Source organism: Sinohyriopsis cumingii, unplaced genomic scaffold, assembly GCF_028554795.1.
Source record: "Sinohyriopsis cumingii isolate HCF-2022 unplaced genomic scaffold, ASM2855479v2 utg001097l, whole genome shotgun sequence".
In the NCBI taxonomy this organism is placed as follows: Eukaryota; Metazoa; Mollusca; class Bivalvia; order Unionida; family Unionidae; genus Sinohyriopsis; species Sinohyriopsis cumingii.
Window position 1 is genome coordinate 331,976 of NW_028315958.1, and position 26,023 is coordinate 357,998.

Genomic DNA, 26,023 nt, shown 5'->3' on the forward strand with positions numbered 1-26,023 from the left:
TCTCCACTTAGTGCTACAAACAGAAAGATAACTGAGTGCATTTAACCTGTATATAGAAAATGCCTTTAAAATAAAAATATGACTTATTGTTGCGTATCCCCTTTGGATGAGAGAATTGTTTAATTTATTTGCTCTTCTTTCGCTTTTTAAAATAATGGAATTCCGTATAAAATAATTGAGATTTTCAAACATGCACCAAAAGAACATTTTCTTAAAAGACGTTATAGGTTCTAATTAGTACTATACACGGATTTGGAAGGTTCACTGAACTACTATCATATTTACAACAAATAATGTTCTTATGTTGAATCAATTCTTTGACACACTAAAACCCCACACAGACACGCATAACTCTTTAGCCGTTCATATGCTTTGATTAATGAGATTATCCTTTTGTTTCCACTATATCCAGTACAACGTAATGAACTATGACTTCAATGTATAATAACCCGAATGTATCCGTTTAGATTTTATTAGGATGTGTAATCTTGATATGAACCTTAACTCCAACTGTTCTAAAAGAAATGTTTATCAGAGAAACTACCATTACGTAACGATACGTATGGAGGGTAATTTACTATTTCTGCCTGTACATTCGTTCTGTCCCTTCTACAATCTGTTCTGAATGTCCCTTCAAAAAGTTGGTTGAATTCTGACTTCACTTGTTAACTATTATCTTTGTCTACCCCACCTAATTATGGGATGGTATATAAAGCTGAATGTGTTGAACTCTAAGACACAGGGCGATTTTTTCTAAAATGTTTTAGTAAAACCTGATATTTACACCTAGCGTAGAGACACATATTACGTAAAACGGTTTCAAATTACAGTCGTTAATGGACTGTCTGGTGTTGGGAAAATAGTAAATGTAATATTTCCTAAAAGTTTTATCACATGTCCAAACTAATAGAGTGATCTTAATAAAATCAAATTTTAAATGTGTTGCTGTGTAATAGTTTCATATGATGCAATTATACCGGTACGGTCAAGCATGCGGTACGGTTGAGATATTATTTATTGCCGTACGGACGTACCGGAAAGATGGGTCGGAATGGGTGGGAGTCGGATCCGTAGCGCTAACCTTTACAACCTACTTACATCACTGTATTCTACTAGTATTATTAATGTGCCTCCATATCCTCGTTGTCTTCCTCCTCCTTCCCTCTGCCGTCTCGTCAAACTAGTCCACTACAAATATTGTTATTGCTACTAGCAATAAGATACTACTGTATTTACGCATGATGTTTCTGTGGAAGCAATAGCGATAACTCCTGCTGCTTCTGGTAATACTGCTTCATTACGTTTAAAAGAATTATATTTTTGTCGCATGATTTATGCACGCTGAACAACCTTTATCAGTCTCCAATAAAACCATCTCGATGTAATTGTGTCTGGTATAGATGTTTCAATGAGAATTATTTAACAAACTGGGAAACTAGCATACATATCAGAACTTGTTGCTTTGAGTAGTACTTAACTCCATTATCATCTCATGTTCACGCACGACCTCTTGCCAATAGCATTTGCTAAAACAGAAATCTGAATTGGAAATCAGCTGCCTTCAAACAGCACTACAATTATATATATATATATATATATATATATATATATATATATATATATATATATATATATATATATATATATATATATATAATAAACATTTTTGTATTTTCGCATTTCGAAAAGAATAATGCGTTCTAATAATAAATAAGTTCGTTTCATGTGAATGTTATGAATAGGCGTATATATATATATATATATATATATATATATATATATATATATATATATATATATATATATATATATATATATATATATATATATATATATATATATATATATATACTGATTCGGAAGCAAAATGAAACAAAGTATAATGTCAACCTTTAGGGATGCAATCGTCGATGTTGGAAGGCACGTTTTTGATTCGCGACTCCAGCATCTAAAGTCTAGTTGACATAGCTTTATGTTCCAAGTGGAGTGTTTCTTGGGGCTATATTCTATTTATACCAATCCGCTGTATTCGTGTTGGTCAAATAGATATGTAAGCATCAAGCCATATTTGCAACATCGTTGGTATTATCAAATGGTACGTTACGACTTAACAGTACTTAAATGTTTTTATTCATATACAGACTATGCTGTAACTTCACTATAGTTCATGTCGTGGCAGTTTTGTTGATTTTGTTGGTGTTTCAGGTCACGAATTCAAACAAAAATACTTCTTTTCCAATTGATAATGTATGTAGGAACAAAAATCTCAATCTGTGCTCAAACATAAAATAGTAAACCACAAGACTAAGTAAATTAAAGGTAGCCAATTTTATAATTATGTTATTTTTCCCTTTAAAATCCATCAAGCCGACGTCTCAGTATTTGATCGTATTCCTTTGGTCTTACCAGACTTTCATGTAATTTACTGTTTGCATCCAGGTCTCAGGAAGAGCAGAATGACTGTTATTATATAATTTGGCGATGAACCCTCTCTTTCTATATTGACTGATCTCAAATAGAATCGATAATACGTTGATAGATGTATGTAAGTTATCATAAACATATGACCATAATCATTTGAAACACAAATCTGTTCTCCTCAGCCACACCTTTAACAAACGACAGAAAAATGCAGTGAATAATAGTATGAGTGACAAAACGGATCAGAGTGAAGTATCGAGGAAACTTGATACGTATGTTAACGATATATTACAAACGGGGGTTACCAAGACATAGAAAACAGACTTGTCATTATGTACCTAGTATACGTATTATTCTTCTTAGAAAAACTCTTCATTTAAACATCATCCATTGCATTATAAAAATAATTTAACCAAGTGCACTTGCTTGCATTCGCATATGGAGAAATGTAACATTTGTAGAATCATCACAAACTGTGGATATCATTTTGCTCTATATCTACATTTCACTTCACTTCGTTTCACTACAGAATTAAGAAAGTTACTCAGGTTTATCTCGCAGTTATTATTTAATAATACCATTTTTATTCCCTTGATTTGAATAGAAAATATTTGTTTTGCTGCTATGACACGATGTTCAGTGTGTAGCTCTCATTATATTAACTAGTAATGGCTATCATAACAACTCACAAAGTGAACAGGACGAAATTGTTCACAGTGCTTCACTGGCCCACAGGTTCCAAATTGGGATGACATATACATGGACTTTTACAAATCTACGTATATATATATATATATATATATATATATATATATATATATATATATATATATATATATATATATATATATATATTCCACTGCATATTTTGTGAATCATTCCTTCATAAGTATATATTGCAATAGCTATCGTTTCTTACTTTTGGAATGACACATAAATAATTTTACAAACATTCATCATTTTTATTTCAAAGTAGTAAGAACAAATTACAACACTAGATATATGCCAAGGTTATCAGTTACTGCAGAGCTTTCTCACCTTATCAGATGCATTACATTCAAACGAAAATTAATAATCGTCTTGTAGTCATTAGAACTGTACAAAGTTTTCAGCAGCTACTATGCCTACCAACCAACATCCATTTTTAAAATGTGTCATTACAAACATAGAAAGAAAATGACGTCTTATTATGACTTATTGTGTATTGGATTGATTGGTATGCTTTTCTGTTCTTCTTGTTATCTTTCTATCTTTGTTTTCTCACTCTGTATCTTTTCTAATTCGTTCCTTTTTAAAGCCAACTGCCATTATTCAAGTGTTAGCTACAGTGAATTATTTACGATTTGGAACTGTAACCCAAAAATAATAGTGTGAGTTGTTCTATTTACTTAATTCTGCAAATTAGAAATAATGCAGTTTTGTTAGGTTGATTAGAACATATAGATCCTCGAAAAATATTGTGAATATGTAAGGTGATATAAATTGTTATACCATAAGTCACAATATATATGATATATTAGTATTATTGACGCATACAAACTTTGAAAGGGACAATGGACAATATTAGTTTGAATTTCTAACTTTGTTAATGGATTGCAGATTCTGGTCGTTGAACATCGCGCCTGTGTAGGCATGGGTTTTCAACCAGAAGCTTTCCTTGCCAAAAAGTCGGATCGGGCTTTCATTTCAGCATCATGAATTTCCTTCTGTAACAAAAAGAGAAACATTAATTATAATTGATTAAAACTGGGATTTAGACTTTAATCCAGTGTTATTTATGCATGATCAGTGGACACAAATTGTAAGTAACCTCTGAATTTATTATATATATTGATGGATAGATGTATGTGATATGTATTGTCAGTTCAAGACTGAACGTTTATTCTAAACCTTTAACTCGGAATAGACTGCTGTTTAATATAACTTTTAACAAATTAATTCACACCTTTAAATCTGTCTCATCTCTAGGATAACCTTTAGTTCTTATAACTTAATTAAAGATAAATGGTCGTCATTACTGGTGTTGTCTAATTTAGCTATTCAAACATAAACATATCACCTCCCCTTTCTAGACAAGTTACATATTTTATATCATCTACAACACATTATATATACATGATTGACTCACCGAACTTACGCACGACTTAACATAAATTTTGAATAAATAAAGAATTTCTTACGTTACTTAACTGTTTGCTTTGTGTTAGTATGTTATTCCTGTTCGTTCTTTTATATTCTTCCTTTCTTGGGAGGTTTCTTGCTCACACAGTAATAACACATACACACAATTATTTCATTTTTAGGATATTCCTCTAAAGTATATATCCATTCTGTTGCTTATATAAATTTTAACGCCTGCACATATCTACGTGCCTTAATATGGTCCGCATGATTGTATGTACATGTATATAATACTATTGTGTTTGACATACGATACAAGTTTCAGTGACAATATTCTCCGTCTGTAAGATGGATTTTTTATTTTAGAAGATTAAGTAAATTTGAAGGTATGTTCATACTCTATTCCAATAAAATAGGTGTTTGATTTAGTACCAACCGATGTGTTGTATTTTATGCAGGCCGCTAATATATTCCTAAGTGCGCATTTTGTGCCCAATAGTATAAAACAACATATTTGAATATGTAAAGTATTGTTCTTACTTTTAGACTAAAGATGTGTTATTTCATACATGATTAAACTGACCAATGTAAGAAACTTTGCACTATATAAAGCACAGTTTAGTTCCGGTTTTCTTCTACTTAAATATTTCTAAGTACATAGAGTCTATTATTCAAAGATGGATTCCATGACATGATTTTTAATCAAATTAATTTGCAGTTTATTTTTATGATATGTAACTTTATAATTATTTGTTTAATTTATCTATCCATCTCCTTAGCCTGCCATAATTCCGATCCACCGATTTAGTGGGTTGCTGCTGTTTATTTAATTTACTATGCTTCGAAATCGCAAAAGCACGCATGTATATGCCTTTGTATTGCACTCTCAATCAGTCTTTGATGTTATATAAAAAGGAAGCGGAATGGGACATACATACATACATACAACATACATACATACATACACACACACAGACATACATGCATGCATGCATACACACATACATACATACATACAAACATACATACATACATACATACAATCATACATACATACATACATACATACATACATACATTCATACATACATATTACCTATTCTGTATATTCTCCATCCATCTATTTCTCTTACACATATGGATTGATAGAACAATGGAAAAATTCGCCAATCTTTGAAGACAAACTGATGACATTTTAAACTATGGGATTCTCTAACAAATCAGTACTACTTCTAGTGCTAACACTACTACTGATACTGATAGTAATACATATTTGTACACAGGTTACAAGATGTCATTGACTTAGTTAAAATTGAATTAAAACTCTATCTTCAACAAATAAAAAAAATATGAGACTAAAAAACACCACTCCGGGATAGTGCAAAATAATACAGTAAGAAGATTGGCGAGCGATCTATGTACGGTGTGAAGGAACGAAATTGGAATGAAAGGGTAACTGAATGAAATGAACAGAAAATATACAGTAAGGAAAATACGGTTGCAAAAGACTTTGTAAGATTAATCCTCTTAATCCTGCGTGCATGTTGCTGTCTCTGACGTTTATGGTGCTAGAACTCGCAATGAAAAAATACAAAGCAAAACCCATTCACAAAACAAGATTTTCCTCAATTTGTTTTTTCTTGATATTATTTTCCTCGAAAACTGGATAGACGTAAAGGTGTGTCTTGTCAAAATGAAGTTAACTTTGGTACAGCACCATTACAGTTTCATCTCATATATGCTGTACACGTTCAGTAAAATGCCTACTTATGTCAACCGCCATTCTGTAATCAGAAAGGAATTACACTATAGAGATTTTATTTTAAATTTCTTCTTTGTCAAAAAAGCAATTAATAGCTATTTTTAATTTTATGTTTGTGTAGTTTCGTCGTCGAAATGTAATAAAAATTACCGTTGTGGTGGGACAAACATCGGAGTTGATGTAATGCTTGAAATCAACGATCTGCGGCTCAGAATTTTCGTCCATCGAGTGTAGCTTTTCACACAAATCACACCATGATCTTCGCCCAGTCAAGTCGATAGTGAAATTCCTCCGCCATTCAAAATAACTATTGTATAGAGTTGTATTACTGTTCACCAGTTTTATGTAATCAGTACACTCTTTAATCGATGGAAAGTCATACACATTGATGTATGATTTAGGCACATATCCGCTCAGTATGTCCATACGTTTCCAGTTAACAATAGGAATCTGCTCACGGTCTAGAGCGTTCCAATACTTTTCCGTTATGTAATCACTACAATGGTTGCTTTCGAATGCGAGGTAAAAGCGATACTGTTTTAACTCTTTGTCGCAATCGGCATTTCCATCCCTCCAAGCTGTCCCACATTTTTTATTACCGTAACATTTTCCAAACATTTCAAAATCGAGATAATTGGACATTTCATCAATTAGAAGATACCGTCTTGCAGGGTCCTTGCAGTTACTCACAGCCCCAACCATGAACTTCGACTTCTCGGTGTATATGTTTCTTTTCTCGTATCGTTTATGGGCTTCTTCCTTTTCGAATTTATCCAACGATATGTATCTACCGTAGGGGCTGAAGATTGTTGCATCCGATCTGTACCACATTGTCCAATTAAAAATGTTTCCGAATATGTTCACGTCACCAAACAGGTAAAATGGAGGCTCGGAATTATGAATTATCCAAACTTGATTTGGATCTGATACATCTGGAAATGGAACCGTTCTTTTTGTCCCTATTTCCCAATTAGGGGTCCAGATATCAGTCAAATGAAAGAAAACCGCATCACTATCCATTAAAAGATTCGGATCATTAGTAACATGACACTTTAAGGGACATGCTTGCAACTGTCTTTTCACACCATTAATGTATTCGAAATTGTCGTGATCAAACTCTGTCCACAAATTAATTATTTTAACATTTTTTCTCATCTTCCGTCTGGCAAGATACTCAACTGTTTGAAATGAGTGTGGTCTTTTGATCATGTAATCATTATATTCATCCAACTTTCGAATGGATGAAAGAACATATATAATCAAAGCTGATGTTGCAAAGAAAAATAGCGGTCTTACTCGTCGCACGTTGAGGGCCATCGCACTGCCTAGGCTTAAATATGATGATCGTCTTAACTTTTTCATAATATCTGTTTGAATTTAACGACCCTCAAAACACAGGAAATACTGTCGTACAGATGACTGGCTTGGTTTTGGTTTCTTTGTTTTAACGTAACTTCTTTCACTTTATACACTTCACCACTCCAGGGAAAAAGTAGTTCCATGCCTTTCCGAAGAATACATGTGCGTGTCTTTTCCTTCTCGGACCAAATGTGTCTATTACAACTGGGAATGAATAAGGTATGAGCATAGTCTATTTCGCACCTGGAAACTGCTAAGCATGAATAGAGATCGCAAACTCCTGTCTTCCATATTCCTTCAGTATATGTTGTAAGCTGGAACAATGGCGCCACACGACCACAGTCGAGGTCCCACTAACGGAAAACTAAAATAGATCAAAGTGAAACGAGCTCGAATTTGGATTAATGTAACAACCATAACATGATTACACCTTAGAAAGCGCTAGAAATAATAATGGTCCCACTTTCATGAGAAAATTGAAGATCTATTAAGATCGGTTACTTTTGTTTTAAAATATAAAACAATTTTAAATGAATGAAAAGTATTCATTATTATTTATTGAATAATATGGTTGTTGACTACGTCATGTGTCATAATGAAATGAATCAGGATGCTAAATGACTAATAGCAAAATAGCAAGAGGAGACTGGGTTATACACACACACACACACACACATACAAACACACACACACACACACACACACACACACATATATATATATATATATATATATATATATATATATATATATATATATATATATATATATATATATATATATATATATATATAGAGTATAAATCATGTTGTCACTTGACGATCTAGTAGAGATGGGCAAACTTATTAGGTATGAGCGTGAGTCCCTTGGTCCCTAGTAGAATTTGTTGAGGCGAAGCTCGAGGTAGTAATAAGACTTAAAATGATGGATCTATAAAGTGAAAAGAGTGATAGAATTAGAAAAACAGGTATGCATATATATATATATATATATATATATATATATATATATATATATATATATATATATATATATATATATATATATATATATATATAATTTACTGCAAACAAATATCCGAACAAAGTCCGATTAAAAATATGGTACGTAGGAGCAATTCATATTCTAAGCCGAGGTCTTTGAATATATCTGCAGTTGACATTAAAACCGTTACTGTTAAATGTTTATGACTCTGGCTCCGAATGTGTTGTACATAGTTATCATAAACAAAATCATTGAGGTGGATTCGATAGCATGCATTGAACTACTGTCAGAAGAGTATGTATTGTGACTTGTTAAGTCATTGCCAATGCATTTAAGTGACTGTCACAAAGTACCTGTTTTATGTTGTTAAACTGAGAAGACTGCTTTACTGAAACCATTTGTCTCTGTATTCTGGTACAGTGGCAAACAAGTATAAGCCTCTCAATTCTCGAGTTTTAGATTTGTCATTTGGGGTTGAAACCAAGTACACTACACATTGTCACAGAGTTACTGTCATCAAAGAAATGAATAGTGCTGGCCTTGAAATTAGACAAATAATGTTTTTGTCAGGACACTGAAATAAGTCCCCTGTCAGGTCCTGTAGTTCTCACGACTCAACATAAAACATGTATGAACAGAATCTTGTTCACAGTTTCTACTAGGCAATGAAATCCAAATGCATCAGGAAGAAACCATCTGGTCGTGGAGTTATTCCGATCACTTCCAATTATGTTATTAGCATAGGAAGTTATGAATACTCAAAACAATCTTCTGGGTCATTTTGTTTTATTTTTGGAAGGACCTCAGCCAATGCATTCAACAACTTCACTTTCAACTTCAGTTGAAATTAAATTTAGAAACAAATCACATAAGAAATGATAATGCTACTTGTACAAATCGATTTCCAAAATACGTATCCACAAGGACAATGGTAATTGTAACTGTATGCTATGATTCATTAACTTCTGTTGTGTTTATATTGTCAGATTTATATCGTGTTTACATGAATCTGGATAATATGTTCATCTTGTATGTCAATACCCAAGCAGTAAATACTGTACGTGAGCATGTCATATATATCTTGGATATTTTAAGTTACATTTCAGTCTTGTGTTGTAAATCATTTTATAATATTCTTGTATTAAGTGTATTAATAATAAATCAACTTTCGCAAATAAACACAATAATTATGTTTGCTGTTATAATTTCATGTGTGGAATACATACTGTTTTACAAAAAGGACAATGCAAATCAAATATGAGTCTCTATTTCATATGTCATTCAGCGTGTCTATTAAGTTTTTACACAAAAATATCCTCAAAGAAAGAAACATCTGGAACTGTTAAAGAACGATGTAAAATTATGTAAACATAAGAACTAAATATACTTGGGCGATGACACAATTATTTGACATTCGGCATTATAAAGTGGGATAAAATTTTCCTCATAAGAGTGCAAAGCATATTTTGTTTTTATTGTACTTTATAAATTGTATTAGCAGCAGTAGATGAGGCGCTTATCTTTTAGTTGTTTCTTTTATTATTGTTTAAATTGTGATAAAAAGAGGAATAAACACGGAACTGAAGAAAATACAAGTGTTAGCTAAATACATTGAAAAATTCTTTATTAGAATAGATTTGATTTGTATGTTGCTTTATCAATAACCTTAAAAAAACACACTGCATCCGAGCAACACTGTTTTGCTATAGTGTTTTCTTGGCTGACACTTTCTTCTCGTTGATTTATAGACAGCCTACGTGGTTTCAGACTTAAAATAATTTGTCAAAAAAACATTTTTGTGTCATGCATTTTGACAGGAAGAACAAAACATTTCTTTGGCAAGAATACGCATCGATGTGTTCAGAAAGGTGTTCAATAGCAACTTGTTGTATTAATTGAATACACTAAGTTGGTTTTGTAACATTGTTTAACTATAGATCTATCGTCAGCACACGGGAAACGAAAACGTCATTTCAGTGCAGATATGATAATTAACGTTTTGTCATTTTGTTATGTCCCACCATGGAGGTTATATAGGTTTATCCATCTCGTCAGTCATATAAGATAATGTTCGGTTTCTCTTGAGTTTTATTTCTGTTCAATAAGGTTTGAAGGACTTCGTGAATTCAATTCAAACGTGCATGAGACCCTATATAAAAACGACCTGCGTTAAGTTGGATTTCAACGGTTTCAGGCAACAATATACGGCGCAATTAACCATGTTTGACATTGAACTTTGAGATTATGTTTCCCCTCAGAACCATGTTAAATATAACCAAAACCGCTCATACCTATGACGTATTTCACAAGAATTTAGAAATGGTAATACTCATATTAATAATATTAATGACATCCCATATTTGCCCATGGTGATATATTTACCTTGCAGCTGGTTGATAATATATTCAAGCCATGCAATTAACACAAATATAGATATAATTAGAGCAGATTAACAGTTTAACATCCACTGCATACAAACACAAAATAACGAAAAGTAATAAAAACTGCACAAAAATAACATACTGTTATCACATAGATATACGAAACTAAATGGTACAAAATGTGTGCTGTCATTAAATTAGAATCGCAGTTGAAACATCAGCTGCTTGTTTGATATCATGCTGCAGTAGTAATCATTACACTTGTCAATATGAGTTTCAGGCGTCACATAAAAAGAGGCAATTATTTAATATTTTATCATAATTGACTCTTAGATCTTGGTGCAAATGCTATTTAGACATATACTGTTTCTCGTTTCAGATTATGAATATCATGTCTTCACAGTAACGGATTAGTTTACATCATATATGGGTCTTGTTCTGATAGCACAAATTTATGTTACGTTCGTAGAACAAATATCAGCAGTTTGTCATGTTTGACCCCGTTAAAAATATAAATATCGATACTTGCATATGCTTTTCAGAAACTACTTCTTCACTCTCTCAAGACTGATATGTTCTTCATTACTACAGGAGAATAATGTGTTCCATAAATACCTAATATCTATGCTGTGAATTTAAAGCAAAAGTTTAATTAATCACCATATTTATAATTACGGTGTGTGTGTGAGTGTGTGTGTTTGTGTGTGTGTGTTTTTCACACCACGACCGAACCATGCATAATTCGTAGATATGTCTTCAAATAATCTTTTGACATGAAACAAATTCAGCAAATTTGTAGCATGAGAAGAATACCTATATTTCTTTTGCTGCCTGTAATAATTTCTGTCTTTCTGGTAATTGGGTGTAGTCTTGTAGAATATGACTACAATAATCCCAGTGTTAACAATGACAACTAGTATTAGGTGGAGATTTTCTTGAGAATCTTTAATGGTGTATTAAATTATTATCAAGGATTACTTGTCCCCAGTCTGAAATATTTCTGGCCTTGAAATATATCGATAGTTGTAATTCTGGATAGTGAAAGTCAGGCTGATCGAAGATTGGGCAACGATCTTGCAAAGAAGTAACAAATTCCAAATGTTTGCTTTCAAGGTCATGCAGACGCGAGAACATATCATGGTTTAGGTCATCAGAGAATGCAAAGAGATTTTGTTATAATGAATTACTTACTTCACGAACATATGCGGGGTATACAAACACCGACACATTGTTCATGACAAAAGTTACAAGACAAGTTCTTTTTGAGGGAGGCAAATCTGTCGTCATAGGAGTTTTCGGACCTGATTCAGACGACTTTTGGCATGGATCGACATTAATAATGTCCGAAATGTTTAAAACAAAAGAGGTAATGAAATAATAAAGCTTATTTCCCAGTAATAATAAATTCTGAGGATGTGGTATTCCTTCGAAGATACTTGGAAGACATTCACAATAAACCTTTGGTGACATCTTCAGCATATACTCCAATCTCCCAATTTCTCAATTCAGTACGATGTGTCAATACATTTGGATTTTTCACAATCATGATAATAAATTTTATTACAATCAAAGCAGGAATACAATTCAGTAGGACGCGAAGATTATTTATATTACGATACTGTCTTAGTAAATGAACAGAGAATTCCAAAACTACGGTCTTCTTTTCACTATCGTTGCACCCATCTACAGAAAACTGAAACCTTGTGGAGAATACTTAAAATAGGAATTTGTTTTTTCAGGAAGATTTGTTGTCTGCAAGGATATTGAAAGGAATTCTCTGCAGGAAAATCTATTTCATTTTGAAGGAAGTGATTGGACGTGTTACAGTCGCTGTAGGAAAGAACAGAGAAAGCACTACAGAATGGTAAACACTCTGTACACTCTGTACACTGATGAAATTTCAAACGCATTCCTCAGAGAAGGATGTCATGAAATACATAATATGACTTTAACAATTTCCAAAGTACATTTATGACAAGCACGTCAAGTAATCAAGTAGTACAGTCTGTTCAAAGCTATGTTGTAAATATTCTGGGTAATATCATGTTGCAACTGTCTCCTACATTGTGATATATTCACTTACTTTCTCTCTAACATAACTTGTAACCATTTACTGTTAGCGTAAGTTTACATCACATAGATATAGACGAGATAATTATCATGTTAAATTCATAAAGCATTGCGTTCGCTGTCTGTGATTTATTTCGGAAGTAGTACAAAACAAAAGCAGAATTAAAATATTAGTAATAGAAAACAAATCATAATTAATTCATTTTATTTTTATAGTATTGCAGATGGCTCATTTTTCATTTAAGCTCCGCATGTGATAAAAACCTTAAAAACTCTCTGCTGAAAACATCAGTCCACTATTATTGACATTATGTCATTTTTGAAATTAATTGTAGAATATTTACATGCTATAGCTTTACGGGTGATTGGCCTATACTCATCTTGATATTGATTGATATTTTCACCTGTTATCTTTTGACACTGTTTGAAAATCAGCATAACAAAGTGCTCTGAGTACACTTGATATGACATTTCCCGTGTGGAATCTGCAATACAAATGTAGAAACCGCAAACTAATATTCGCAAAGCCCGTGTGGAACATATTCCTATTCTTGCGCTTATATCGCTTGTATCCACCAAGTTATGCGTTGAGCATCTGGGACTATTCTTTAGCCGATTACGAAGTATCATATAAGCTTAAGATATATATATACATACATACATATATATATATATATATATATATATATATATATATATATATATATATATATATATATATATATATATATATATATATATATATATATTGATAGATAGATAGATAGATAGATAGAAAGATAGATAAATAGAGTGATAGATAACGTAATATCAAATCATTCAAATATTACAGCTATTGTTGTTGTTATTGTTCTAGGGTGTAACGCCATTTTTCAGCACAAGCTAGGCCATATATGGCGGCCAGTATAACTGGTGGAGGAAGAACCATGGAAAACCCAGGAAAGAACCACCAACCCACGAGAAGCTACTGACAGGCTTTCCCATATTACAGCTATAATAATGTCAATACTACTACAGTAATAATAATGATAATAGTAATAATAATAATAATAATAATAATAATAATAATAATATTTTTTCTTGTTGTTATTGTTTCTGTCCTTGTTTTGGGATTAACGCCATTACTTAGGATACGATATGTATGGAAGGCCAGTAGTTGTTTTTTACGAGAATGTTCACTTTACATCCTGAACAAAACTATAATATCTATGGAAATAATGCATCCGTCATAATTTGTAAATTCTTCCCTCCAATGACCTAAGGATGAAATGATAAAGAATATTTACCAAACACGTTCTTTCCACAAGTTGATTTTCCTTCTATTTTTCCTTAACCAAAAGCAGCTGCAGAGGATAAAGCTCCTCAGAATAACATCCTTGACGTATTAAATAATTAATATTAAAATTAAACTAATTTTAACACAAACAATCAACAGATTATAGTATAAGACTTATTTCTCACTTTTGTTACCTGCAATGTTTGCAAATTTGAGTATGTATCCTTTGATAATTCCCGTTTTTGAATTTGAGCTGAGGTCGTACTTAAAGTTCAGATGTCTTATGCAAGCAGAGCTAAATTACTGTCATTGATTTTTCTGTTTTAGAATGATCCCATTAAAAAATTTCATCCTACATAAACAAACCTCATATTCTTACCTTATACATTTCCTCTTGGTAAAAGCCCGATACGATTTGTATTTTAAGCATCAATGTTTAGACGTGTATTTGCAGCGGGGGATCGTTAAATCGTTAATTCGACCAAATATATTTATTAGTTTCATATATGAAGCATACTTAATTTGTCCTCTTCTTATTTCTTACTCATTATATTATAGTGTTCAAACCCTTACAACTCCTTAGCTTTATAATTAATAAACCACTGGTTCAAAATTTAAAATGAGCTCTTCATCGCCAATCCGCCACACTGCAGATACCGTAAACAGGCGTGAACATTTATGTCACACTGCTTCATCATGTACGTCAGTGCACTTAGTCTATGTTTATATTACTAAGTTTGTTAATGATTTGCTAATAAAATGAAACAATTGCCAAACTAAGTAAATGATCACGAAAGATGATTTTTATTATTTAAGTGAAACAAGAAAGCTTTGTATGATATATTTTGAATTATGGCTTGAATAACAATGTGTTTAGTAGTGTTATTTGTTTTTTGAATGTCGATTTGTGAGGTCTTATGCAGAAATAAAGTGTCCTCTGATTTACTTGTAGCAAATACATTACCTACCTATCTGTCAAATGTGAAATGTGAGTTTACATAAGTGCCATAAGACAGACGTGTCCTCCTTTCCGGTACTTTACCAGAAGGAAGCATTGTTTTACTTAAAACAGTGGTCATTGGTAATATTCATTGAAAGCAGTTACATCATTATTTGTACATTATACCTCCTGGTCACTTTCAGATCGACTCTTCATAACTCTTGGTACATATATAGCTATCTGTTAAGATAATCTGTGACTATAGCTTTTTCATAATAACACTATATCAATATTATTTTACAATCTACATTGCAAAAGGGTGAAATAATGTATATTTTGAAAATTAACTTACATGAGGTATCTTTACTTTCTTTATCATTCTTTATCCATTGTTTTTTTGTTTTTTTTTGTTTCCGCGAATTTAGTCATCTGCCAGCATAGTGTCTTCTTTCCTGAAGAAGAAACGTTTTAGGCATTTGCTTCGTACGTAAATTGTTATCACTATGTGGAAATCTGGCATTATATTTAATATTCTGTATCAGTCTCACGCTTTGATCCTATGTTTTTATTATATCAAACGTAATACATGCACTGGTGTTAAAGTGTATATCATTGATACTACTCTATGGCATTAAACCAAGCAAACGAAAACTTTAACAAATATTTTATTGATCTGTTATACAAAGTAAAAATTAAAAAGAATGTACAGCATTGTGAAATAAATCCAAGTAGTCCAAATAGTTCACAAGTCCAAAGGAAAAGGATTCATTACTCGTCTGATCAGAAATTCTTGTATCCTCGTACATGCACAAATCGCTGAAAGAAAGCGCACCTTACTTATGGTTGCTACAGATTAAAAACTAAGCAACTGAATCAAGACAGAGCTATTTCAAATACTCTTATATTTAATGGGTCAAGGTCATGCTCATGTAAAGAAAGAAGTACGTACGTTGAGTCAGACAATTTCCAATCTTGCTTTATTGAGAATTATGAACCATTCATGTCGAAACATTCTACATCACTGATTTGTGAATTTGCCAAGCCTATCCCAGTACAAATTGTAAGGGACACACGAGCTTCTCATAATCTTTTATTATCAGGTACTTTGCCTTTTTCTGAAACGTTTTCACCTAATAAAAATGTTTTTATTCAGAGAGTATAATTTGGCTTTATTAATGTTCCTCCCCACAGTGTGTGTATATACGAGCTCTTGAGAATGTTGTTAATCTGGAAATTATTCCTTTACTTGACACGTTTATTGGTCAGTCTTTTTGATGAGGTCACATTTGCTCCCATGTTGATCAATCAATGTTGATCATTGTAGTAAACAAACTTTTACTACTCAATCTCATTATTTTAATCAGGGTAGCAAACGATTAATAACTCATTGTCGCACAAATAACATATTCTGAGATCTCCTCTTTGTTTTGGAAGACTACTATCGAAACGGATGCTTCACAAGTACCTGTTCAATAGTTTGTTAAAAATGGTTTCATTATGGAAAAAATGGTGACTATCTGAGTCGTCAGCTGGTGACGTGTGGTAATGACCTATCAAATTGTTCTTCCTAAGTTGTATATAGAGTTAATTTTTAGTCTAGGCCATGAAAGTCCTTCTGGATGTTTCTTTAGGGGTCAAATCGACTTATCACAAGATCTTGAATCATTTGTATTGGCCGACAATTAAAAATGATGTTTGTAATTTACTCTAAATATTGTTTCACTCATCAAATGGTAGGACAACCCAATCAGAAGATACCTAAGGCTTCACAGCAATCTCTTTGACAAACCACATAGCAGAATAATGGTGACACTGTCGGTTTCTTACCTATGACCAAGTCAGGCAGCCAATACTTGATAACCGTAATGTGTTCGTCCGCAAGATTTCCAGAGGCAGTTCATTTAAGGAATATTAAAGCTAAAACCATGGTAAAAACTTTGTTAAAGATTTTATTAAATTTGGCCTCCTCAAATCTGTCCAATCTGATCAGAGTTCAAATTGTATATATGGATTTTCCAGCAAGTTATGCATGAATTAGTCATAACAGCAATTTAAATTTTTTGCCTTTCACTCTGCAAGCGAAGGGGCTTTAGAAAGAGTGCATCAATCATTGAAACATATGATTACGATATATTTCTTTGATCCAGGAAATGACTGAAACGAAGGTGTTGATTTACTGTTGTTTGATGGCAGTAAAGCAGATGAAGATCGTTTAGGCTGTACTCCGTTTGTGCTTAATTTGTGCTCATACTATCCACGGATTACACATGTTGTTAAATGAGAAACTTTTCAACTGAAAGTTCAGAAATTGTTTTTCTTGGCTTCAAATATAAGTTGCGAAAGGCTTGCAAAGCTGCAAGAACTAATCCTTACACTACCCAATCAAAAATGAAATTAACGCATGAAAAAACTACAATGGAAACGTGTTTTCAGCCTGCTGACAAAGTTTTGCATCTCCTGCCCATTCCTCAAAATCCATTCAGATTAAGTACTATAATCTGTATCCGGTTAAACAGTGATTGAAATTGTATCATTAACATTCCGAGGCGGCAGAAACGAAAATAACTTTGCCACATAACTATGTTAAAAGAGTATGTTCATAAAGATTGCCCTGAAAATCATGCAGTCAAATTAGTCGTACCCATCCCACACTGTGATGATTTAACCTATGAATTGCTATCGCATTGTAGTGACTTTTATGTAACCAGTCTTCGGAATACAGAAATATTGAATAATCTGGTCCAAAAGGTTTCAAATTTACAACCCCCAAAAGATTGTTTCCAGATGTTCTAAAATGCACAAATAAAATCTACCATGACGTTGAAATTGTATATTCCACACATGCAAAAAATCATCCGTACATAATGAGTCCCCTAAAACAAGAATGTTAGACAAAATAATTCAGTATTTGCTGGAAAATGATTTCAAAGACCAAAGTAAATGTGAATGGAGTGCACCATGCTTTCTTGTGCCAACATCAGACAATACTTTCCGCATGTGTGACGACCACATATGTGAACATTGTGACCCAAATAGTTGTATTTCCGAAGGCAAGAATAAATGATTATTTCAATACAATTCGAAATGGAAAATATGTCAGCAAGTTTGACTTTCTGAAAGGATTATTGCAAATTCCACTCACGGAAAGGACAAACGAAGTTTCGACATTAATGCTTCCAGATGGAATACATCGATATAAAAGAGATGGCGTTTGGGATGAAATGTTGGCATTATGCTTTCTAAGGTTCAATGAACATAATTATATCTGGTCTAGATAGTTTAGATTCTTACGTTGATGATGTCATCATCTACAACGACATTTGGAAAAACCACTTGGATGTCATTCGGAAATTCTTAAAATGAAATATCTGTATGAAATCATAGAAAATAATGTGCAGTCAATATAGGAAAAAGATGGGGTGAAACAAAACTCTAAACTAAACTTTCGTTTCTAAACATTGATGCATATCTGAGGCTGATGGAACCTCAATGACTTTTTATCATTCATGGAATCCTTTATAGAAAGAGTACTCCTCTCGAAAGAATTGATCGACACATGGCTGAAAGCAAGATGGGTAAAACTCCTGATATTTAGTAATAGTGTGTAAGATCAATACAACTTCTTGTCAATGGTAAATAAATTACTAATTAATTTTTATGATTTGTTACAATTGGGTTGGTTTTTACAAAAATAATATAATATTGAATTCCCCCAAATGGGTTAACGAAATTCAAAGGATTATAAGTATACTCCGATTTGTAACTTTACATCAGTGAAGTAGGTGTCCTTCATAGTAGAACTTAAACGAAAGAGATCAAAAAATAGAAATCATTTAGATAATTGGCTGGCGTCCGTCTGTCTGCACATGGTCTTGGATTTAATACAATAAAAATTACTTTTTATATCGCAATTGGACCACACAATATGTACGTGTAGTTTGAAAGGTCTTCTCTGAGAAAGAAATCGCTTCAACAACTGCTTGTTTCAATTCATAAACTAATATTTTATCATCGTTATTGCGAAAGAACATCCAAGTGACGGAGGTGATCGAGGTATTTTAGCACTTTGTGAGTACTACATTCGCAGTAGAATGTCGTGCAAGGAAAAAATGTAAATAGCATCTTAGATAATTAAGATACCCTACAACGGTTATCAAAACTGGCAACACGATATGCATATATAAATCTGCAAGGATATTGTTTCTTTAATAACATTCAAACAACTAGTTGTTCTCTTTTTGCTACGCCGTTATCAAAAACAAAGTCACGAAAAGTATGAATAGATGCTTTAGTTATCTAACGCCTTGTAATTCAGTGCAATACTATCTTCGGATCATTAAACTTAGTTTTTTGCTAGAGCACAAAGTTACATTTTTGTAGCTTGGAAAATAAACCTTTTATATGTGGTCTACATCTTTTGGGGAATTCAATAGATACAAAGAAACAAGCGACATCGCATATATAAAAAATTGAATATTTTACTTAAGTAACTGTCCATCTTTGCCATGGATCACCATGGCCGTGTCGGAAAAAGCAATGAAATAAATAGTATTGGAACCGTAGTCAGGAATAATTAAAATATTGGTGATTGGTATGCGTACATACAGTGAAGCCATGCTCTTTAGGCACTACTAGGGAAATTATTCAGCGTCTTAAACGTACCTGTTGAAGGAGGAAACACGATTTATCTGCTTTGACGGCCATTTTTCTTAATAGACGACATATTGAACAGGGATAAAATGACACCGCTTGTGCTGTGGTTACTAAAGTTGCTCTTCAGCTCCTTTCAAATTAAAACATTTATTTTCCAAACAATTACGCTATTAACGCTTACTTTAAGTATAGTTCTATTATGGACAGTTCAATTGATCATTGGGCTTTCTGAATACCAGAAAGAATCACATATGAGTGAAAAAGATACATATGGTTATCTTGGATTTGCAATTCTTACTTTGATAAAGCTCATACCCTGCCTGTCTCTACCTTTTGCACTGATGAACATTATTGCCCTAATCTTCACAAACGTATGGCAAGATCCGCCAAGACTGGAGGTACCAAAGACAAATATTCCTTTTTTCTGCTTTCGAGTTGTCACACGTGGTTTATATAGAACTTTAGTTGCTAACAATCTAAAGCGAAACATAGAAATTTGTCAGAGATCAGGACTCGAGAAATTCATATTTGAAGTTGTTACAGACATACCCCTAAATTTGAATGCATCTACGTTTGTTCGAGAAATCGTGGTTCCAAATAAATATGCAACTAGAAAACATTCATTGCACAAAGCTAGAGCGTTGCATTATTGCCTCGAGAAGGGGGTCGATATTTTGTCTGATGATGACTGGATTGTACACTTGGATGAGGAAACCATTCTTACGGAAGGCTCAGTGGTTGGATTGGCAAATTTCGCTACGAAAGAGCTCGGATCTATTGGTCAAGGTGTAATAACATATGCCAATGAAGGCATAGTTAATTGGTGGACAACATTAGCCGACAGCGTTCGTGTTTCTATTGATATTGGTCTGATGAAATTCTGCTTTCAGAAGCTACATCGTCCCGTATACGGATTGAAAGGATCATTTATTATTGTAAAGGCTTCAGTCGAGAAATCAATCGGATTTGACTTTGGTCCAAGAGAATGTTTAGCAGAAGACCTTTATTTTGCTTTGGAAGCGTGGAGAAGGGGTTATAAATTTAATTTTGTAGAAGGTGAAATGTGGGAGAAAAGTCCATTTTCGATCGTAGATTATATACGACAAAGAAAACGTTGGTTTGTCGGAAGAATGTTCACACTACTTAACACCAGTATACCAACCAGATATAAAATCTTATTAATCCCCTCAGATTTAAGTTGGCTGCTATTATGTTTCAATCTTTTAAATGTGCCTTTATCAGTTTTGTTCCCAATTAAGACACCGTATTGTGTTATGTTTGCCAATGGCATAATTGGTGGACTCATGGTTTTTCTATTTGCATTTGGATCAATTAAATCATTCAGTGTTAGGAGATATGGAATGATTACAAAAATAATGATATGTTTCTGGACCATAACTATTATTCCTTTAGCAGCGTGCTTGGATGGCATTGCATCCTTGGCTGGATTCTTTGGACAATTGAACAATGAATTTTATATTGTGCAGAAAGAAAACGGCCCGCTCGAAAGAAGTATCGCTAAAGATGTGTAAGGACCTTGATAATGATTTTATGCTGCGAAATTGCGACAAATCCAGAGAAAGGTAACGGCCAAACGTACATTTAATTGAACCAGGGATACGTTTATAACATAAACATGTTTTTGAAATGTACCTTCCAAAACAATTAAATCAAGACGAATATTACACAAAGTCTGTATTGATGGACTAGCTAGATTTATTAATATAACTATTTGTAAGAAAGTTTCGTTCTCTGGATGATATTAACGCACTCAAAAAGATAAACTCATTATCTAACCAAAACGAATCATTTGTATCTTTCCAAAATGTGAACAAATAGTTCATCAAAGTGGCTGCACCAAGATGCGATTGAATAGCATTTTAATGTAAATATAATACTGATTATATGACGGTATACTGATTAATGCATGGTCCATGCTTCATTCTGCTAGACGATTGTGTCACCTTTAGTTTTTACTAAGCCAAATAAATGTTGCGCGTGCAAAGTCTCGTCGCTTAGAGCTCGCTATTGCCGTGTGCGATTACCATAAACACTCTTTCAGCTTTAGAAATATGTAATAATTTTTGTTGTTTTCTTTATATTATTGGTGCGTGAATGAGAGAATACGACGATAAATTAGATAGTACAAATGTTTTCCTAACTTCTTTTTCTTCAGGTAAATTGAACATTGTTATCGGATTTGATAGAGTGTTTCTCCATTTACAGTAGTACTTTTACCTGAAATGACCAGTTGCTTTGCATATTATATGAAGTAGGTTCATGACTGTGCATGAATGTTCGGCTTCGGCGGACCGTTCGGCAGACTGCAAGACAAACCGCAGATGATATAATTTGTTAGGTTATACTGCATTATAGCATAATAGGGCGAGTTCGTGTTCATTAGAAAAACGACGTGGCATCATATCATAACTTCATTTCTATTTTGTTTTTTGAACATTATAATTCCATATGTATGTTTTATAAACGGTGTCATTTCATAGAATTCTAACTGCTTTGTGAACATTATAGTCTCATAAATTCAAATGTTTTGTCTGCAAAAGAACTCTGTATATTCTTCTCCACTTTATCAACAATATAGTTACATAAATTTATATCCCTTATGTGAACAGCATATATTTATAATGTTGTTAGAATTGTACCAAGAATTATATGCATAAAATGTTTGTACCTGTCCAAGTAAACAGAAGTTTCGTACATGTTATGTTAACATAATACTATTTAATTTAGATGTTACATGTGCACCAGATGATGCGTATGGTCGAATAAGCAACGTGTGGAAAACTTCTCAAATTGTTCATCTACAATTATACGTAGGACTTGTGTAGACCGTGTGCAACAAATATTTGTTAAATTTAATTTGTGTACCAGATCAAACGTTGATTTTATATCTCTGGTCGTTAGAATTGCACATGTCAGAGTAAGTTCGTATTCACTTATTGGAACATTATACATAAAAATGTGATGATAATTTCTAGTGTTCGTCTCTTTCCTGAACTAAAACACAGACTCGACATATCATATGACAATGTGCACCTTTCATACGACTAAAACATGGATACAAAAATTGTATTTTCCGTTTCTGTTTGCAGCAATATAAGTTGCAAGCTTATGATCCACTAGTCAACTGTCGACAAATTACATTATTGAACTTAACTTTATATCGATTAATAATGACTGATGATATTTTCACAAATCAAAACATCAACTACAGAGACTTCGGTTAGTCGAGTAATCTAAAGCGGTCGCCTTTACAGAGCACATACGTTTCACCGTGTCTGTATGGGTTCGAGTCTCAGGCTCAGCTAGCGTGGGTATGCGGGAGAACGTGTCATTAGCGTATTGTGGTTCGTTGGTTCTTCCTGGGATTTTTACGGGTTCGTTTTCCACCAGATATACTTGTCAGCATATGTTGTGTATCATGTGTTGAGAAATATTTTGTGTTTGTACTAAAATACGGTGTATCAACTGATGCGTCATCCACATTATCAGCTGGGTGCATCGATCACTGTGTATTTCCTCCTTTTCCAAGAATACCCTTTTTATGAGGGGGTAACAGTGTCGATCATTCACTACCTTTTGAATTTTCGCAGCCAAATCTGGTCATCACGATTCACCAACATTGTACAAACTACACTCAGGGTTTGATTGGACTATCAAATACTAACAATATATACAACAAAATACTTGTACAGAATGCACAAAATGGGGATTAGATCCTTATTCTAAAGGCAGGTAAGTGTTTTATGGTGATATACATACAGTACCTAGGCATATTATATGTTTCCTTCATTCTAAATACATGATTTAGAAATGTTTTCACTTCAACAAATAGGACGATGCAAAAGTGCGTAAAGAAAATGTCAAAAAGCTTTTCGATTTTGTATAACCCTGAAAATAAAAAATACAAATATTAGCTTCAATACGCTCATCCTGAAAATATGGAATGCAAAAATATAATGTAATTAAACTACACCCTCCTTAAAAAGTAGGTCACTGACCCATCTTTCCCTTACCTTGGTTGAAATTTGTTTTCAGTTTATTTCTCATGCTCTGTTGATGCAAGACTCCCTATACTTGATTGTTGTATGCGTCTACTTTAGTACACGCTTTTATAATAGACTTTACGTTCTTGTATAAAACTCACGATCAGTTATGTCTTTAGCACGTTGTGTACATACTAATGTACTTAGAATCGTATAACATAGTGACGGGGTTGGGTGTATCTTGGGGAGTACTATTTCCTCATAATAAATATAGGTAACTGTGACCCATTTTTCCTGCTTCAAATGACTTGGGTTCAGTCGTTTATCGGGCTTTTAAATGCAAAGTTGCGTTTATTCACAGGTATCAGACCTTTAAGTGAAAAGATCATTTGATCAGGTTTCGGTTTATTGTAATTTTCTCATCACGAAAATAAGTGTCTTACAGTTCTTTTGGATGACTGATTCAGCTACAATTAAATTCACATCATTCCCTAAGTACCGGCTAATTGCAAATTTTGTTTTGTGACATGTATTGCTGGGAGGATGGTGGAGTGGGAAACCTTTTTTATTTTTATTTGTTTGCTTCCTGGTGCAATAGAACTCCTCATTCCTACTGCAGTTCTATTCTGTGTCCTGGACAGATTTAACATAATTAAATTCCTCTGCATAGGTAACTTGAACTTGTTTTTGAGGTATTATTTGCATATGAAATTACTTGTAACTGAAAAAAACGTTTGTAAATTAGGTCCGTGTAGTCATCTTATAATGAATAAACAATGATAATTATTAAATTTTTGTAAGTATCGAATAAATACTACAGTTGAAAGAACATAACGAAACTATTTATTTTCGACAAAATGCCTGCTTTTGATTCAGTGGAAACTTCAAAATACACAGGCTCTTAATAGCATTTTCAAAAAAGTGAAAACTCACGCATGTCCAAAAACTGGACACATGAATTCCTTATATGTAAATTTTTGTCAAAATTTGTATTGTCCTAACAATACAGATTTAGGTAGAAATAAAAAAATCATGTGTTTTCTAAGCTGATGCTAGTCCACCTGATTATTGTGAAAATGATGCCAAAAAGGATTTGTTATAATTTTATATAAGATGCAAATTTATATACTGTAATTAAGCTTAATGTTCGTCCAGTGTTTTAATGAAGCTTATAAAGGGCAATAAGGAGATAACAGTTTTATGCTGCCAAAAAAATGATCATTGTTCCAATCTAAAACTTCAGAAGGCTATACCAATTTGAACAATGGTTGATACGCAAACGGCGTTTATCCTGAATGTATCATGTAGTTTACAACTACTTTGGTTGTGGTACGCAAACGGCGTTTATCCTGAATGTATCAGGTAGTTTACAGCTACTTTGGTTGTCTCTGGTCCACACGCTGTTTCAGTAGAGTTCATAACCATTCCATAAATATGTACGGAACAAATAGTTCATGGATAAACATCCACGACATCTATATTGCCTTGCATTCGTAGCCCTCTGAATCAGAAAATAAAGAGATTGTTTGACTACATTAGTAAAGGTTTCAAGTACAATCCATGTGTTTTTATAATATTAATGTTATTATCAATACTTATATACTGAAGGAAACATCAAACGCAATATCATTGTCTATTAAACTGCACTTGTATTAAAGCTTTAGCCCAGTTACACAAATTCGTATTGAAAGTGAAATAAACAGATGGAAAAACAACTCCAAACAAATAAACCCTTATCTTGTGGTACTTGAATCAGACAAACAAGATTCAGCAAAATACAATACCTAAATTAATCTTGATAATGGCCTGCCTTTTGTGAATATATTTCAAAAGATTATTCATTGTAACTGTTCCAATCATAAAATCTGGAAGGACTGTTTTCCTCTTCAGTATCATCTTGTTCAGCTTAAACTCTCATACTGCCCAAGTTCAGTTTCTGATTCTTTCCCATACGAATGAAGGATATTTTGTTGGACAAGGCTTTGTTAATGAGACTAATGGTTCCTGGAAATTCGTTAATTGCTAAAACGTGGCTCAGTATCTTAAAATTGG

General features: G+C 33.0%; 2 pseudogenes across 2 annotated transcripts in view; both read left to right on the forward strand.

Annotated features, from left to right (window-relative positions):
- The first annotated feature begins 19,459 nt into the window (after positions 1-19,459).
- On the forward strand, positions 19,460-22,956 carry LOC149772859 (glycolipid beta-1,4-mannosyltransferase egh pseudogene; annotated as a pseudogene).
- A 107-nt stretch (positions 22,957-23,063) lies between these two features.
- The window catches only part of LOC149772860 (glycolipid beta-1,4-mannosyltransferase egh pseudogene), a 30,078-nt pseudogene continuing 27,118 nt past the window's right edge, over positions 23,064-26,023 (forward strand). For both annotated transcript variants that reach the window (XR_016417568.1, XR_016417569.1), the window contains exon 1: positions 23,064-23,720. The product of XR_016417568.1 is annotated as a glycolipid beta-1,4-mannosyltransferase egh pseudogene, transcript variant X1 (transcript). The remainder of the gene's footprint in view (positions 23,721-26,023) is intronic.